The sequence below is a fragment of the Pan troglodytes genome, chromosome X (genome assembly GCF_028858775.2).
Source record: "Pan troglodytes isolate AG18354 chromosome X, NHGRI_mPanTro3-v2.0_pri, whole genome shotgun sequence".
Taxonomy (NCBI): Eukaryota; Metazoa; Chordata; class Mammalia; order Primates; family Hominidae; genus Pan; species Pan troglodytes.
This window is the reverse complement of record NC_072421.2, coordinates 47,702,184-47,719,969: the sequence shown is the minus strand read 5'-3', so window position 1 is coordinate 47,719,969 and position 17,786 is coordinate 47,702,184. Positions and strand designations below refer to the sequence as shown.

The 17,786-nt window shown below is 46.5% G+C and overlaps 1 non-coding gene and 1 pseudogene across 1 annotated transcript; one reads left to right on the top strand and one right to left on the bottom strand.

Moving 5' to 3' along the window:
- Positions 1-3,884: 3,884 nt before the first annotated feature.
- LOC112207234 (small nucleolar RNA U13) lies at positions 3,885-3,988 on the bottom strand. The gene has a single exon (XR_002941685.1). It is a non-coding gene; the product is annotated as a small nucleolar RNA U13 (small nucleolar RNA).
- A 4,695-nt stretch (positions 3,989-8,683) lies between these two features.
- On the top strand, positions 8,684-9,840 carry LOC735771 (nicolin-1-like; annotated as a pseudogene).
- The last annotated feature ends 7,946 nt before the right edge of the window (positions 9,841-17,786 follow it).

The window sequence follows — 17,786 nt, the reverse complement described above, 5'->3', positions numbered from 1 at the left end:
AAATGTGAGGGAGGATATGCTCTCGCACACTTCGGCATTTTGATGAAATATCTTTCTAATGTCACCTTACTTTACAATTTCCCGCAGCAGCTTCCTGGGTCACATTGCCCTAATACATCAATACCCGTGAGCACTATGGAACCCTGCACCATATTAGGACTGGAAACCCACTGGGAGCTTGGATGTGGGGCGTTACTTAAGATATTCTAAAAAGGAAGACAAGAAACCATAACTGTACTCTTACTAGAAAAAAACTGCAATGCAAAGAAATTACTGCATCAGTGTAACCTAAGATTGCAGATCACAAACATTTCACAGTAAAAAGGGTATTTGGAGATTAGTTAAGCCCAAAACCAAACTAAACCAAATGGGTCCATAGTCTTGTGTCTGTCATACAGGTCAGGAAACAGAAACACCAAACTGTAAAGTAACTTATCCAATATCTCACTTGTGCAGTTGAGACTGACAGTTTCCCTTTCTTCCATCAAAAATTGGTCTCCTTACACAAGCTGTGTAAGGGGCCGTGAACAAACACGTACACCTACAACAAAGAATATGCTCTTAGTCTTTAGTTTGCAATTCTCTTCCCCTTTGAAAAGTTAGGACAGCCTGTAATCTCAACACTTTGGGAGACCGAGGTGGGCAGATTGCTTGAGGCCAGGAGTTCGAGACCAGCCTGGACAACATAGTGAAAGCCTGTCTCTACAAAAAGTACAAAAAAAAAAAATTAGCTGGGTGTGGTGGCACGTGCCTGTGGTCTTAGCAACTTGGGAGGCTGAGCTGGGAAGATCACTTAAGCCAGGGAGGTTGAGGCTGCAGTGAGACGAGATCACATCACTGCACTCCAGCCTGGGCAACAGAGCAAGCCTCTGTCTCAAAAAGAAAGAAAGAGACAGAGAGGGAAGGGAAGGGAAGGGGAGGGGAGGGGAGGGAGAAAGGAAGAAGGATGGAAGGGAGAAAGGAAGGAGGAAGGAAGGAAGGAAGGAAAGAAAAGGGAAGGGAAGGGAAGAAAGAAAAGTTAAAACATATTGTTGCATTAAGCAAAATCTTGAAGCAGACCAACAGATGAAATTTTTCACTCTTATAGAAAGTGTATGCCCTACATGTTGGCGCGTGCCTGTAGTCCCAGCTACTCCAGAGGCGGAGGCAGGAGAATCACTTGAACCTGGGAAGTGGAGGTTGCAGTGAGCCGAGATCACACCACTGCACTCCAGCCTGAGCGACAGAGCCAGACTGTCTCAAAACAAACAAGCAAACAAAAAAACACAACAACAAAAAGAAAACATATGCCCTAAAAATGTGACTATCTGGGGTGCTCTGGGAATGTGGCAAATGCTAGTCTATAGCACTGGTAGTTTCGGGGGTGCAATACTAGCGTGCAAGTGATAGTCTTTCTCTCGGTACTCACACGTGAAGGGCATCACTTGCCTGCGCGCCACTGTGCCAGTGTTTGTAATGATTTCGCCTCTATGGCTGGCCACCCTCTCACTCCTGATCTCTGTTCTGAGGCCATCACCCCACCCTTGCATGTTGCATATTCAGATGTCTATCTGGGTTTGTAGAGGGATATTAATAAGATAACCAAAAGTTTATTTTATTTGCAGTTTTTGATTATACACATTAATCACACTTTTTGCACTACTTATAGTGAGTTACATAACAAACATAGTCTCAATATTCGAATAAGAAGCAAAATACTAGAAAGATCTGCCTTCTCTACCTGGCTTTTTTATTTCTTTTCTGAGTTGCAATGTGGCTGTTAGAAAATATCCTTACAGTAACTGAATCACTTTGATTAAATTAAAGTGATAGCAACATGTTGATGTTTAACATGTTAACTTATATCTTTTTAAAGAAAATTAACTTTATTTCATAATTTGTGTCCTTAAAAGAGAATGTTTGTGTAATCACAAAACATTTTTCCAAGTTATTGGGTTTTTTGTTTGTTTGTTTGTTTTTGTTTGTTTTTTTCCTTTCTATACTGGGGTCAGTACTACAAAAACAAAAGTTACTGAATTTCAGCTGAATACTACTGTTTGGTAGAAGCTCTGGGCCTGAAATCTGCTCCTCTGTTGTCAAAAGATGTACTAGGCCAGGCATGGTGGCTCATGCCTGTAATCCCAGCTACCCAGGAGGCTGAGGCAGGAGGATTCCTTGAGCCCAGGAGTTTCAGGCTTCAGTGAGCTATGATTGCACCACTGCACTCCAGCCTGGATGACAGTGAGACTCTCTCTCTCTTTTTAAGAGACAAGGTCTCAATCTCTGGTCCAGGCTGGAGTGCAGTGATGCAATCATAGCTCACTGCAGGCTCGAACTCCTGGGCTCAAGTGATCCTCCCACCTCAGCCTCCCAAGTAGCTGAGACTGCAGGTGAGAGCCACCATACCTTCCTTGTAGAGACAGGGGACTCACTAAATTGTGCAGGCTGGTCTCAAACTCCGGGCCTCAAGTCATCCTCCTGTCTCAGCCTCCCAAAATGTTGGAATTACAGGTGTAAGCTACCTTGCTTGGCTCCTGCCTCTTAAAAAAAAAAAAAAAAGATATACACCATGGAGGCTGAAGGAAACTGGGGAAGGTACCATCTGTTTCCTGCTGTGCCCATTAGTTCCATCAGAGATAAATAAATGCAGTTTTACTTATGTTTTAAAATGTGGGCCAGGAGTGATGGCTCACACCTGTAATCCCAGCACTCTGAGAGGCCGAGGTGGGTGGATCACCTGAGGTCAGGAGTTCGAGACCAGCCTGGCCAACATGGTGAAACCCCGTCTCTACTAAAAATACAAAAATTAGCTGGGCGCAGTGGCGGGCACCTGTAATCCAGCTACTCAGGGGACTGAGGCAGGAGAATCACTTGAACCTGGGAGGTGGAGGTTGCAGTAAGCTGAGATCACGCCACTGCACTCCAGCCTAGGCGACAGAGTAAGACCCTGTCTCAAAAATAAATAGGCCAGGCGCAATGGCTCACACTTGTAATTCCAGCACTTTGGGAGACTGAGGCGGGTGGATCACGAGGTCAGGAGATCGAGATCATCCTGGCTAACATGGTGAAACCCCGTCTCTACTAAAAATACAAAAAATTAGCCGGGCATGGTGGCACCCACCTGTAGTCCCAGCTACTCAGGAGGCTGAGGCAGGAGAATCGCTTGAACCCGGGAGGCAGAGGTTGCAGTGAGCCAAGATCACGCCACTGCACTCCAGCCTGGACGACAGAATGAGACTCCATCTCAAAAATACAAATAAATAAAAATAAATAAATAATAAATAAAACGTGCACCAATTTAAAGAAACATGTTAAGTAAATAATGTTCATTTGGTACGTGGATATGGCAAAAGTGATGGTTGTATCTGAAGTACTGAAGTCTACGCTACCCTGGCCTATCTCTTGTCATGTGCATATGCTTTATGTGTGTGTCATATATAACATATATAATATGAAATACAAATATATTTTAATATATACCCTCCATGTTAAAACTTGGGAATTATGAAGAAAGTATCACAGTCTTTGGATTTCTTTTCTGTTTTGTTTTGTTTTTTGAGACAGGGTTTCACTCTGTCACTCAGGCTGGAGTGCAGTGGCACGATCTCAGCCCACAGCAACCTCCGCCTCCCAGGCTCAAGCGATCCTTCCACCTCAGAGTTCCGAGTAACTGGGACTATAGGTGCCCACCACCATGCATGGCTAATTTTTGTTTTTTGTTTTTTTTTTGTAGAGACAGGATTTCACCATGTTGACCAGGTTGGTCTCAAACTCCTGACCTCAAGTGATCTGCCCACCTTGGCCTCCCAAAGTGCTGGAATTACAGGCATGGGCCACTGCTCCTGGCCGGATTTCTTTTTCTTTTCCAAAAATGGCATTTAGAACCATAACCTTTTTTTCCCTCATGTCAGATGGGTAATGTGCCTGTGCTGTAACAAGGTTGGAGAGAGGCACGTCTCACATATAAGCATGAAAACCGAACCACCATACTTATGAACCACAAAAGGGTGGGCAGCTACCATCTTTATGAAACAGTGTATTGAGGAGAAGTCAAAAGGAGAATTAGGCTATGAATTTATACATCACACACCAACTTCAGAGAATGGGCTTTTGTGGCCATGGCTGTGTTTTGAGCACCACCTGGTTAGCAAGCTGGAACTCAAACCAGTTCTCTGAACTCCAGTGTTAGAGTAGCTTACACGATGCTATGTACTGAGAAAACCATACGGGATGAGAAAAACATATGGTAATGGTAACAGAAATTGATTCATTCCAGTGTTCACACAATGCAAACATGCCAAAGGAAGGACTCAGCCTGAACATATTTCCATTATGATGTAATTCTACAACTACAATCTAGTGTCTACACTTTTCTTTTCTTTTCTTTTTATTTTATTTTTGCGATGGAGTTTCGCTCTTGTTGCCCAGGCTGGAGTGCAATGGCATGATCTCAGCTCACTGCAACTTCTGCCTCCTGGGTTCAAGCAATTCTGAGGGATGCCTCAGCCTTCTGAGTAGCTGGGATTACAGGCACGCGCCACCACGCCCAGCTAATTTTGTATTTTAGTAGAGACGGGGTTTCTCCATGTTGGTCAGGCTGGTCTCGAACTCCTGACCTCAGGTGATCCGCCTGCCCTGGCCTCCCAAAGTGCTGGATTACAGGCGTGAGCCACCGCGCCTGGCCAGTGTCTACACTATTACAGGTGAGTGACAAAAATGAATATTATGGAACATTTCAATTCAGAATGTTGCCCTGTAGTGTTAAAAACGGAGTAGGGGGAGATATGTGTATTTACCGGTGAGGGTGAGATATTTATTTTATGGTGTTTAAAATGAAGCAATCCAGCCAGGGGCAGTGGCTCACACCTGTAATCCTAGCACTTTGGGAGGCCAAGGCAAGAGGATGGCTCAAGCCCAGGAGCTCGAGACCAGCCTGGCCAACATGGTGAAACCCCGTCTCGACAAAAAATACAAAAATCAGCCAGGCATGGTGGGGTGCACCTGTAGTCCTACTTGGGAGGCTGGGGCAGGAGAATTGCTTGAGCCCAGGAGGTTGAGGCTGCAGTGAGCCATGATCGCGTTACTACACTCCAGCCTAGGAGATAGAGAGCCTATCTCAAAAAAAGTTATTTATGACCACCACGGTGGCTCACACCTGTAATTCCAGCACTTTGGGAGGTCGAGGCAGGTGGATCACTTGAGCTCAGGTGTTCGAGACCAGCCTGGCCAGCATGGTGAAACCTTGTGTCTACTAAAAATACAAAAATTAGCCAGGCAATGTGGATTACAGCCAGGCGTCTGTAATCCCAGCTACTCGGGAGGCTAAGGCAAGAGAATCACTTGAACCCAGGAGGTGGAGGTTGCAGTGAGCTGAGATCACACCACAGCACTCCAGTCTGGACGACAGAGCAAGACTCCATCTCAAAAAAAAAAAAAAAAGAGGGTCCCAATCCTGTTGTGTTGCCAGTGTCCACGTTCCAGCTTTTTGCTAATCAACAAAGCCATTCTTTTTTTTTTTTTTTTTTTGAGACGCAATCTCACTCTGTCACCCAGGCTGGAGTGCAGGGCTTGAGGGTTCCAGCAAACACCTCTGCCATCTGTCTGCCTGCTTTTTCTGTCACTTTTGAAATTCTGGTATCATGCCCATGGTCAAAGCAACTAACTTCTGTGGCTACTAGAACTTTCTTCTTCCTTTTTTTTTGAGACGGTGTCTTGCTCTGTCGCCCAGACTGGAGTGCAATGGCGCGGATCTCTGCTCGCTGCAACCTCCGCCTCCCAGGTTCAAGCGATTCTCCTGCCTCAGTCTCCCAAGTAGCTGGGACTACAGGCACGTGCCACTCTCCCTGGCTAATGTTTTGTATTTTTAGTAGAAACGGGGTTTCACCATGTTGGCCAGGCTGGTCTCGAACTCCTGACCTCAGGTGATCTGCCTGCCTCAGCCTCCCAAAATGCTGGGATTATAGGCGTGAGCAACTGTGCCCTGCCTTCTTCCTGCTTTTCTCACTCTGCATTTCCTGCTGCTGTCGATGAAACTCAGCTTCTTATTCCCAGGCACTCTCAGAGTGAGGATCCATAGGAGGCTTTGATTCTCAGGACAGATAACCCCATCTTTCCTCTGGTTCTGACCTATTTTTCTGTGTCCTTGTTACTGTGGTCATACCCAGAGAAGTAACATTTTGTCTTGAATTTGCAAAAATCTCCACCTTTCCCCACAAAGGGATTTCAGCACAGTGGCTATTTTAACAGATACCATGCAGCACGTACCACACATTCCCTTCCTGAGTCCTCGAAAGTAATTTTCAGCTTTTGATTGGTTATATTTTTCTTCCCAGCTACATTTTTGGGAAGTCCAGCAGAATAACTTGCTACTCTTTTAAAGGTTCTAATGATAAAATGAAACAAAACATCCCCTTTATATCATCACCCACAAAGCCCTAATGCGTGCAACAAAGATTGTGAAATGGCCAGAGAACAGTTTGTGAGACAGAAAGGATGGCTTTGTTGGCCAGGCATGATGGCTCATGCCTATAATCCCAGCACTTTGGGAGATCGAGGTGGGTGGATCACAAGGTCAGGAGTTCAAGACCTGCCTGGCCAACATGGTGAAACCCCGTCTCCACTAAAAATACAAAAATTATCCAGGCGCAGTGGCAGGCGCCTGCAATCCCAGCTACTCAGGAGGCTGAGGCAGGAGAATCACTTGAAGCCGGGAGGCGGAGGCTGCAGTGAGCCGAGATCATGCCACAGCACTCCAGCCTGGGCAACAGAGCGAGACTCCGTTTCAAAAAAAGAAAAAAAAAAGAGAGAACATATATTCTATGGGCCATGTGCGCTGGCTCACACTTATAATCCCAGCAATTTGGGAGGCAGGAGGATCGCTTGGTCCTAGGAGTTCAAGACAAGCCTGGGCAATATGGCAAGACTCTGTCTCTATTAAAAAAAAAAAAAAAAAAAAGGCCGGGCACAGTGGCTCATGCCTGTAATCCCAGCACTTTGGGAGGCCGAGGTAGGTGGATCACCTGAGGTCAGGAGTTCAAGACTAGCCTGGCCAACATGGTGAAACCCCATCGCTACTAAAATACAAAAACAGCTGGGCATGGTGGTGGGTGCGTGTAATCCCAGCTACTTGGGAGGCTGAGGCAGGAGAATCACTTGAACCCGGGAGAGGTTGCAGTGAGCTGAGATCGCACCACTGCACTCCAGCCTGGGCGACAGAGCAAGACTCCATCTAAAAAAAGAATGAGGCGAGGCGAGGCGAGGCGAGGCGGGGCGGCTTGGGGTGGGACGAGGCGAGGCGTTGCGTTCTGCGCTTGTGGTCCCAACTACTCTAGAGGCTGAGGTGGGAGGATCACAAAAAATACAACCCTGTACATGAATGTTCATAGCAGCTTTATTTGTAATAGCCACAAAGTGAAACAGCCCAAATGCCTTTTCAACATTAGGGATGAATGTTTATCTCTGTGATATGTCCATACTATGGAACAGTGCTCAGCAATACAAAGGAGCAAACCCTTGACACATGCAACGATTTGGATGGATTTCCACGGGATTATGCTGACTGAAAAAGCCAATCTGAAAAAATTGAGTATTGTATGATTTCTTTTATACAATAACCCTGAAATAAGAAAATAGAGATTAGGTGCTGTGAGGGATTAGGGTGGTGGAGAAGGTAGGTGTCTGTTCCGTTTATAAAGGGGTAGCACAAGAGAGCTTTGTGGGGATGGAAGCCTTCTCTGTTGAATGTGGTAGTGGTTACACGTGAAATAACTGAATGGAATTAAACTCACACACATAAGTGCGCACAAAACTGGTGAAATCTGAATACACTCTGGATTGCACCAACGTTAGTATCCTGGTTTTGACATGGTACTAAATTTATGCCAGATGTTACCATTTGGGGAATTGAGTGGAGTGCATGGGTCCTCCCTTATAATTTTTGTTACCACTGCATGTGAATCTATACTTATTTTAAAACAAAAAGTTAAAAATCAAAATAGGCCGGGCATGGTAGCTCACGCCTGTAATCCCAGCACTTTGGGAGGCCAAGGTGGGTGAATCACCTGAGGTCAGGAGTTTGAGACCAGCCTGACCAACATGGAGAAACCCCATCTCTACTACAAATACAAAATTAGCCGGACATGGTGACACATGCCTGTAATCCCAGCTACTCACGAGGCTGAGGCAGGAGAATTGCTTGAAACCGGGAGGCAGAGGTTGCGGTGAGCCGAGATCGTGCCATTGCACTCCAGCCTGGGCAACAAGAGCAAAACTCCGTCTCAAAAAAAAAAAAAAGAAAAAAGAAAAAGAAAAAAGAATCAAAATAAATAATGAAAGGAATGAATTATATAACCTATTGAATAAATTAGAAAACCGTGAGTCCATACTGCCATAAATAAATTAATGAATAAATGGAAAGTTTGATGAGGAATGGGATATTGACATAGCCTCAAAGTACCTCCCCACTCCGAACTGAAATAGGAAAATAATAACTTTAAAGTACAGAAACATGGCAAATACCATCTTAACGAAGGAATCAAAGTGAATATCATCAGTATTCAAATCCTGTGCCACCTCATAGGCTGAAATGAGGACACAGCATCACCTCTGTGATCTTCCTATCCAAGATGAGAACCTGAGGATGGCAGGAAGGGCTGGTGGTCGGGGCCTGGAGCAGCTATTGCACTTAATCGCGGCTGCTAGCACCATGTCCCGCGTTTTGGTGCCTTGCCATGTGAAAGGCACCGTAGCCCTGCAGGTGGGGGACGTATGGACCTCCCAAGGCCGGCCTGGTGTGCTGGTCATTGATGTCACCTTCCCCTGTGTCACTCCGTTCGAGGGGATCACGTTTAAGAATTATTACACAGCGGCCGGGCATGGTGGCTCACGCCTGTAATCTCAGCACTCTGGGAGACCGAGGCAGGTGGATCACCAGAGGTCAAAAGTTTGAGACCAGCCTGGCCAACATGTGAAACCTTGTCTCTACTAAAAACACAAAAATTAGCCAGGTGTGGTGGTGGGAGTTCAAGATCAGCCTGACCAACATGGAGAAACCCCATCTCTACTAAAAATACAAAATTAGCCGGGGTGGTGGCACATGCCTGTAATCCCAGCTACTTGGGAGGCTGAGGCAGGAGAATTGCTTGAAGCTGGGAGGTGGAGGTTGCAGTGAGCCGAGATCGCACCATTGCACTCCAACCTGGGCAAAAAGAGCGAAACTCCATCTCAAAAAAAAATAAAAAGAATTACTACACAGCTTTTTTGAGCATCCGTGTCTGTCAGCACACACACCGGCCAAGTGGGTGACCTGCCTGTGGGACTACTGTCTGATGCCCGACCCACACAGTGAGGAGGGAGCCCAGGAGTATGTGTCGCTGTTCAAGCAACAGATACTGTGTGACATGGCCAGAATATCGGAGCTACACCTGATTCTGCAGCAGCCATCACCACTGTGGCTGTCTTTCACAGTGGAGGAGCTGCAGATCTATCAGCAGGGACCAAAGAGCCCCTCCATGATCTTCCCCAAGTGGCTCTCCCACCCAGTGCCCTGTGAGCAACCTGCACTCCTCCATGAGGGTCTCCCAGACCCCAGCAGGGTATCCTCTGAGGTGCAGCAGATGTGGGCACTGACAGAGATGATCCGGGCCAGTCACACCTCCGCGAGGATAGGCCACTTTGATGTAGATGGCTGTTATGACCTGAACTTGCTCTCCTACACTTGAATGGTGGCTCCTAGCCAAGATGTTGGCCTTTCTGTGCCCACTCAGACTTGGTTTGGGCCACCAGAGGCCGAAGTGTGTTTTCTGTGCATTCCAAGTGTTGCCTGCATGCCTGTTCTGTCTGGGCAACATTCACAGATTCAAGATTCTCCGGGGCTGACTGTGTTGCTTCAGCATGAGCTCCTGGCAGGGGGGCACTCTGTCTTCACCTGGCTGCAACTCAGTTCTTCCTTCTACCCAAAAACACTCCAGTCAGTTGTACTTACTAAGAATCCCTGAGTGCCCTCTGCCCCTCCTGCCAACATGCACTCTCCTGTCTTCTGCCTGCTCCTTCATCTCAGTGCAGTTGGGCTGGGCTGACCTACTAGAATGTGCTCCATGTATGGACCCAGAAGGCCATTGCTGCCATGGCACTTGGGATACTTGAGGAAGAAACAGAAATCTTATTTCTTCCTGTGTGTCCCCTAGTGACTTTCTTTCCCTTTGTGTTATGCCATAAAAAGAAAATTTCCTGTCTAAACTCTTCTGCTGCCTGCCTAGGAAGCAAAGCTGAAGATTTGGGCAGCCTGAGTCTCTCAGTTTCTGAGCTGGCTCCTGAATATATGTCCAAATGGGTGTGCCCATAGGGCCTGGGCAGGTGTCTCTAGCAAAGCCAGGGCCTGAGAATAAGAACTGGGATCTGTCTGCCATCTGACATAGCCCAAAGCGCATCCCTATCCTTTCTCCCAGTTGCCCCTTTCCAAGAGACATGCTCAGCATGATGAGAGATCAACCATGGTGGGGAATGGGTCCAAGTAAGGGTTCTCATTGGTGCCTTTTAAGAGGCCTAGGTCCTCCATTAACTCAGGCCAACCATTAAGTGATGCAGGCTGCTCTTCCCTGATGTGAGAAAACCCTGTTTCCTTCTGGTTCTTCCTGGCTTCACCCCTGGTGGCTATTATAAAGCAGTACTGTTGTATGTCTTGGACCTGGAAAACTGGACATGTGTGCGACTCAACAGTTTTCTTGGGGGAGTTCAGTGACCTTTTGGTGGTCACCCTCTGCTCTCATCCATGAGTTCTTACATAGCCCCATTCAGTTGCTTCTGAAAGGGTGATGGAGCAGTAGTCCTCCGTGTGTGTGTGAGTGAAGAGGACCTTGTGGTGGCAGGGACCATGCTTCATTCGTGGCTGTGTCCCCAGCCCAGGGCCTGGTATGCAGCAAGATCAGTAAATACTTGTGGAATGCAAAAAAAAAAAAAAAAAAAAAAAAAGAAGAAGATGCAGAACCTGACCTAGCCAGAAGGAAACATCAGACAAACCCAAACTGAGGGACAGGCTACAAAATAACAGGCTTCTAACCTTCAAAAGTATCAAGGTCATGAAAGTCCAGAATTTCTCTTTTTTTTTTTTTTGAGACAGTCTCACTCTGTTGCCCAGGCTGGAAGTGCAGTGGCGCAATCTCGGCTCTCTGCAGCCTCTGCCTCCTGGGTTCAGGTGATTCGCATGCCTCAGTCTCCCGAGTAGCTGGGATTACAGGGGTGCACCACCACACCCAGCTAATTTTTGTATTTTTAGTAGAGACGGGGTTTCACCATTTTGCCTAGGCTGGTCTCGAATCCCTGACCTCAGGTGATCCACCAGCTTCAGCCTCCCAAACTGCTGGGATTACAGGCATGAGCCACCGGGCCTGGACTTCTTCCTTTTTTTTTTTTTTTTTTTGAGACAGGTTCTCCCTCGGTTGCCCAGGCTGGAGTGCAGTGGCGCAATCACAGCTCGCTGCAGCCTTGACTTCCTGGGTTCAAAGGATCCTCCCACCTCAGCTTCCTGAGAAGCTGTGACTGCAGGCTCGAACCAACAGGCTCAGATGGTTTTTGTATTTTTTGTGGAGACAGGATCTCCCTACGTTGCCCTAGCTGGTCTGGAACTCCTGGGCTCAAGCAATCTGCCCACCTCAACCTCCTAATGTGCTAGAATTACAGACGCGAGCCACCATGCCTGACTAGAAAGGACCTTATTGAGACAAGTGATAAAACTTAAATGGGGTTTGAGATTAGATGGTAATAACATATTACATTTTGATGGCTATATTTTGGTTATATAAGAGAATGTTCTTTTTTTTTTTTTTTTTTTTGAGACAGAGTCTCCCTCTGTCACCCACCCTGGAGTGCAGTGGCGTGATCTCGGCTCACTGCAACTTCTGCCTCCCAGGTTCAAGTGATTATCCTGCCTCAGCCCCCTGAGTATCTGGGACTGTAGGTGCCCGCCACCACACCTGGCTAATTTTTGTATTTTTAGTAGAGATGGGGTTTCACCATGTTTGGTCAGGCTGGTCTTGAACTCCTAACCTCAGGTGACCCACCGGCCTCCGCCTACCAAAGTGCTGGGATTACAGGCATGAGCCACTGCGCCTGGCCAACGTTCTCATTTGTAGGAAATACACATTACAGCATTCAGGGATGATCAGGCATCAGGTTAACAACTTAATTTTTTTTTCAACCAAAGTATGTGACTAAGCACCTTAACTTTAAGTGGTTCAGAGAGAAAAGTTATGTGTACTATACCTGTGACTTTTCTGTAAGTTTGGGATTGTTTTAAAGTAATATATTCTAAAACACTAACCAAGGTTATCTGCACACTTTTTTTTTTTTTTTTGAGAGGTAGTTTCACTCTTTCGCCCAGGCCAGAGTACAGTGGCGCAATCTCAGCTCACTGCAACCTCTGCCTCCCGGGTTCAAGCAATTTCCTGCCTCCGGAGTAGCTGGGATAACAGGCCCCTGCAACCACACTCAGCTAATTTTTATATCTTTAGTAGAGATGGGGGTTTCACTATGTTGGTCAGGCTGGTCTCGAACTCCTGGCCTCATGATCCACCCACCTCAGCCTCCCAAAGTGTTGGGATTACAGGCGTGAGCCACTGCGCCCAGCTTACTTAAGGTTTTGCACATGGCTGGGCACGGTGGCTCACTCCTGTAATCCCAGCACTCTGGGAGGCTGAGGTGGGTGGATCACGAGGTCAGGAGATCGAGACCATCCTGGCTAACACGGTGAAACCCCGTCTCTACTAAAAATACAAAAAAAAAAATTAGCCGGGCGTGGTGGTGGGCACCTGTAGTCCCAGTTACTCGGGAGGCTGAGGCAGGAGAATGGCGTGAACCCGGGAGGCGGAGCTTGCAGTGAGCCCAGATAGTGCCTCTGCACTCCAGCCTGGGCGACAGAGCAAGACTCCATCTCAAAAAAAAAAAAAGGTTTTGTACGGAGACTAGTACAATAAATGTTCATATGTCCACCATCTAGATTTAATAATTATTAAAATGTCATCAGGCAAAATTTTCCAGACTGAGCACTGGGGTCATGTGAGGTCCAGCAAAGAAAAATAACATGCCCAAGGCCACACAGTCGGCTAGTTGTGACAGAGCTTGACTTTGAACCCTGGCAGTCTGGCTCCAGAATCTTTTTTTTTTTTTTTTTTTAATTGAGATGGAGTCTCGTTCTGTCACCCAGGCTGGAGTGCAGTGGCGCAATCTTGGCTCGCACTGCAAGCTCCGCCTCCCGGGTTCACGCCATTCTCCTGCCTCAGCCTCCCGAGTAGCTGGGACTACAGGCACCCGCCACCATGCCCGGCTAATTTCTTTTTTTGTATTTTTGGTAGAGACGGAGTTTCACCGTGTTAGCCAGTATGGTCTGGATCTCCTGACCTCGTGATCCACCCGCCTCGGCCTCCCAAAGTGCTGGGATTACGGGCATGAGCCACCACGCCCAGCCAGCTCCAGAATCTTAATTACTACATGAAACTGCCTCTGTACAGATATAAGGAAATGTTTATGTAATTTAATTTCAGTCATGTGTCTGTATGTGACTTACAGTCTTTTCTGTACTTTTTCCTGCAAGGTTGTATTTATTTATTTATTTTTTATTTTTATTTTTATTTTTATTTTTTGAGACTGAGTCTCACTCTTGTTGCCCAGGCTGGAGTGCAGTGGTGTAATCTCAGCTTACTGCAACCTCTGCCTCCCGGGTTCAAGCGATTCTCCTGCCTCAGTCTCCCGAGTAGCTGGGATTACAGGTGCCCACCACAATGCCCAGCTAATTTTTTATATTTTTAGTAGAGACAGGATTTCGCCATGTTGGCCAGGCTGGTGTCTAAGTCCTGACCTCAGGTGATTCGCTGCCTGGGCCTCCCAAAGTGCTGGGATTACAGGCATGAGCCACTGTGCTCGGCCTCCAGCCATTTGAAAGTAAGTTGCAGACAGCAATCTCCTTCAATTCTAAATTCTTCAGCATGCATCTCCTAAAAGTAAGTACATTCTCTTACATTATCATGTTACGTTTACACACCTAAGACAATTAGCAATACTTCCCTAATATCACTTAATATCCAGTCCATGTTTAATTTTCCCCAGTTGTCCCATACATCTTTTATAACTTTTTTAAAAGACAAGATTCAGTCCAGGCTCATTTATTCCATACACATGCACCTCTTTAGTCTCTTAAACTAAAACAGTGTGTTCATTTTAAAGATGCCAATCCCCAGCATTTAAAGACCCCTGTAATCCCAGCATTTTGGGAGGCCAAGGCAGGAGAATCACTTGAGTTCAGGAGTTTGAGATCAGCCTGGACAGCATAGTGAGACCCCCTTCAATCTCTACAAAAATAAAAATAAAAATATTAGGCAGGCATGGTGGCAGTGTTTTGTTTTGTTTTGTTTTGTTTTTGAGACAAGGTTTCACTCTGTCACCCAGGCTTGAGTGCAGCAATGCAATCTCAGCTCTCTGTAGCCTTGGCCTCCCAGACTCAGATGATCCTCCCATCTCAGCCTCCTGAGTAGCTGGGACTACAGGGGTACACCACCACACGTGGCTAATTTTTGGTTTTTTTTTTTTTAAGGGACGGGATCTCACTATGTTGTTCACAATGTCATCCAACTCATCTTTTAACTTTTTCTGTGAAGAAGACAAAATGCCACCATCAGGCACGGTGGCTCATGCCTGTAATCCCAGCACTTTGGGAGGCCAAGGCTGGCAGATCACTTGAGACCAGGAGTTCAAGACCAGCCTGGGCAACATAGCAACACCACCTCTTGGTTATAACATTATTACTTTTTGAAAAATGCCACCAGTTCATGTATTTAGACAACTTTATCACTATTGCTCAGGGGAAAAGCCTGTCTTGGTCTAGGAGAATTCCACAGAACATTCTTTTATTTGGTAAAGTGGGAAATTCTAGGATCTGGTAGTGCATTAATCTAATTACCAAAATGATACCACTCATACCACGCTTGGATTAGTAACTTTTCAAATAATTTGGAAACAAACAAACAAAAAAACCATTTAACATTAAAATTGAAAATAATTCCAACTTTGTTTCACTTGAAGAAGGCGGGTCCCAATCCTGTTGTGTTGCCGGTGTCCACGTTCCAGCTTTTTGCTAATCAACAAAGCCATCCTTTCTGTCTCACAAACTGTTCCCTGGACGTTTCACAATCTTTGTTGCACGCATTAGGGCTTTGTGGGTGATGATAAAAAGGGGGTGTTTTGTTTTGTTTTATCATTAGGACCTTTAAAAGAGTAGCAAGTTATTCTGCTGGACTTCCCAAAATGTAGCTGGGAAGAACAATATAGCCGATCAAAAGCTGAAAATTACTTTCAAGGACTCAGGAAGGGAACGTGTGGTACGTGCTGCACGGTATCTGTTAAAATAGCCACTGTGCTGAAATCCCTTTGTGGGGAAAGGTAGAGATTTTTACAAATTCAAGACAAAATGTTACTTCTCTGGGTATGACCACAGTAACAAGGACACAGAAAAATAGGTCAGAACCAGAGGAAAGATGGGGTTATCTGTCCTGAGAATCAAAGCCTCCTATGGATCCTCACTCTGAGAGTGCCTGGGAATAAGAAGCTGAGTTTCATTGACAGCAGCAGGAAGTGCAGAGTGAGAAAAGCAGGAAGAAAGTTCTAGTAGCCGCAGAAGTTAGTTGCTTTGACCACGGGCATGATACCAGAATTTCAGAAGTGACAGAAAAAGCAGGCAGACAGATGGCAGAGATGTTTGCTGGAACCCTCAAGCCCTAAGGAAGAGTCTTGATTATGTTATCATCACTTCTGAACACTTTAGCGACCATAGCTCTCAGTCTGTGAGGAAAAGCCCTGCTGGCCTTTGAGACTGGTGTGAGGGACTGTCCTGCTCTGGGAAATGTGGGAGGGCTAAATCGGAAAAGCCCAGGCAGGGTTTCCAATCTTTTGGCCTCTCTGGGCCACACTGGAAGAAGAAGAATTGTCTTGGGCCACACATAAAATACACTAACACTAATGATAGCTGATGAGCTAAAAAATAAATGGCAAAAACATCTCGTAATGTTTTAAGAAAGTGTAGGAATTTGTGTTGGGCCTCATTCAAAGCCGTCCTGGGCCGCATGTGGCCCAGCTTGTGCACAAGCTTGGCCTAGGGTTTCTTGGTTAGATAAAACCTGTGATGGGGCTTTGAAGCTCAAAGCATCATTTTTTCACAGTCGTTTTGGTGAGTAATCAATTAGCATTTTCTGCGTGGTTGTTTGGGCATCACAAGAAAAGGGCTTCTGAGAAAGCCCCGGCTCCTGGGACAACAGCACAGGTGGCGCCTTCAACCTCCAGCCCCTGCAATGCGCAAGGAGAGAACAATCGTGCTTCCTGTGACCATATTGGCACGATTGTTCCAACACCTTTATCACGGCCCATGGGTCACAGAGGGACTCAGGCCCTGCCTGGCTCCTTCTTAGAATGTGCATTTTCACAGCTCATGGGGCAGGAGCTGGTGAAACTGGCCCCTTCCCCAGGGAGCACTGATGCATTTCTAATACCAGGATGAAAACCAGTGCCAGGCCATGGAGATAGCTCTGTCACCCAGGCTGGAGTGCAGTGGTGCAAACTTGGCCTACTGCAGCCTCAACTTCTTGGGCTCAGGCAGTAATTCTCCCACGTCAGCCTCCCAAGTAGCTGGAACTACAGGTGCATGTAACCATGCCTGGCTAGTTTTTAAATTTTTTGTAGAGACAGGGTCTCACTATGTTGCCCAGGCTGGTCTTGAACTTCCGGCCTCAAGCAAACCTCCCACCTTGGCCTCCCAAGTCATTAGTATTACATTTGTGAGCCACAACACCCAGCCAGGGTCTGAATCTATAATTCAGTGTCCTAGCTGTGACCCCAGGAAGCCTCAGATTTGTCATGTTAGACTTTGCATGGCCATCTGGTTTAATGGGGCCGATGAAGATGCTTCTTAGCAGTTCTTAAACTCCCATCGTGAGATGTTAGCAATTGAGGCCCTCAAAGAGTTGTCCCCAACGAGCATAGTACAACCCAGTGTCTCACCAAAAAATTTCCTCCAGACTCATTTAAATAAAGAAGCTGAGCTGGGTGTGGTGGCTCACATCTATAATCCCAGCACTTTGGGAAGCTGAGAGGGGTGGATCACCTGTCGTCAGGAGTTTGAGACTAGCCTGGCCAATGTGGTGAAACCCTGTCTCTATTAAAAATACAAAAATTGGCTGGGTGCAGTGGCTCATGCCTGTAATCCCAGCACTTTGGGAGGCCAAGGTGGACGGATCACCTGAGGTCAGGAGTTCAAGACCAGCCTAGCCAACATGATGAAACCCTGTCTTTACTAAAAATACAAAAATTAGCCTGGCATGGTGGCGGGTTCCTGTATTCCCAGCTACTCGGGAGGTTGAGGCAGAAGAATCTCTTGAACCCGAGAGGCGAGGTTGCAGTGAGCCAAGATTGTGCCACTGTACTCCAGCCTGGGTGACAGAGTGAGACCCTGTCTCAAAAACAAAAGAACAGAAGCCTCAGCCTGATGGCAGTGCTTAAAGGACAGGGTCAATGCAGACAGGCATGTCTACATCACCATGAACAGCTCATGGGGATGGTGGGAGGAAGTACATACTGAAGTCATCTTTTTCTGAAGTAATCACTTGTTTGTTCCAGAAAAGGTTAAAATGAGTCATCTCTCTCCCGGTGTGTCCTCCCCCAACCTCCTCCACAGCTTTTCTGATTCCAGAGCAGAAACAATAGCGGAATTATCACAGCCACAAATAATTGATGGTCACAAAATCATGATCATCAACATAAGATCATTTATA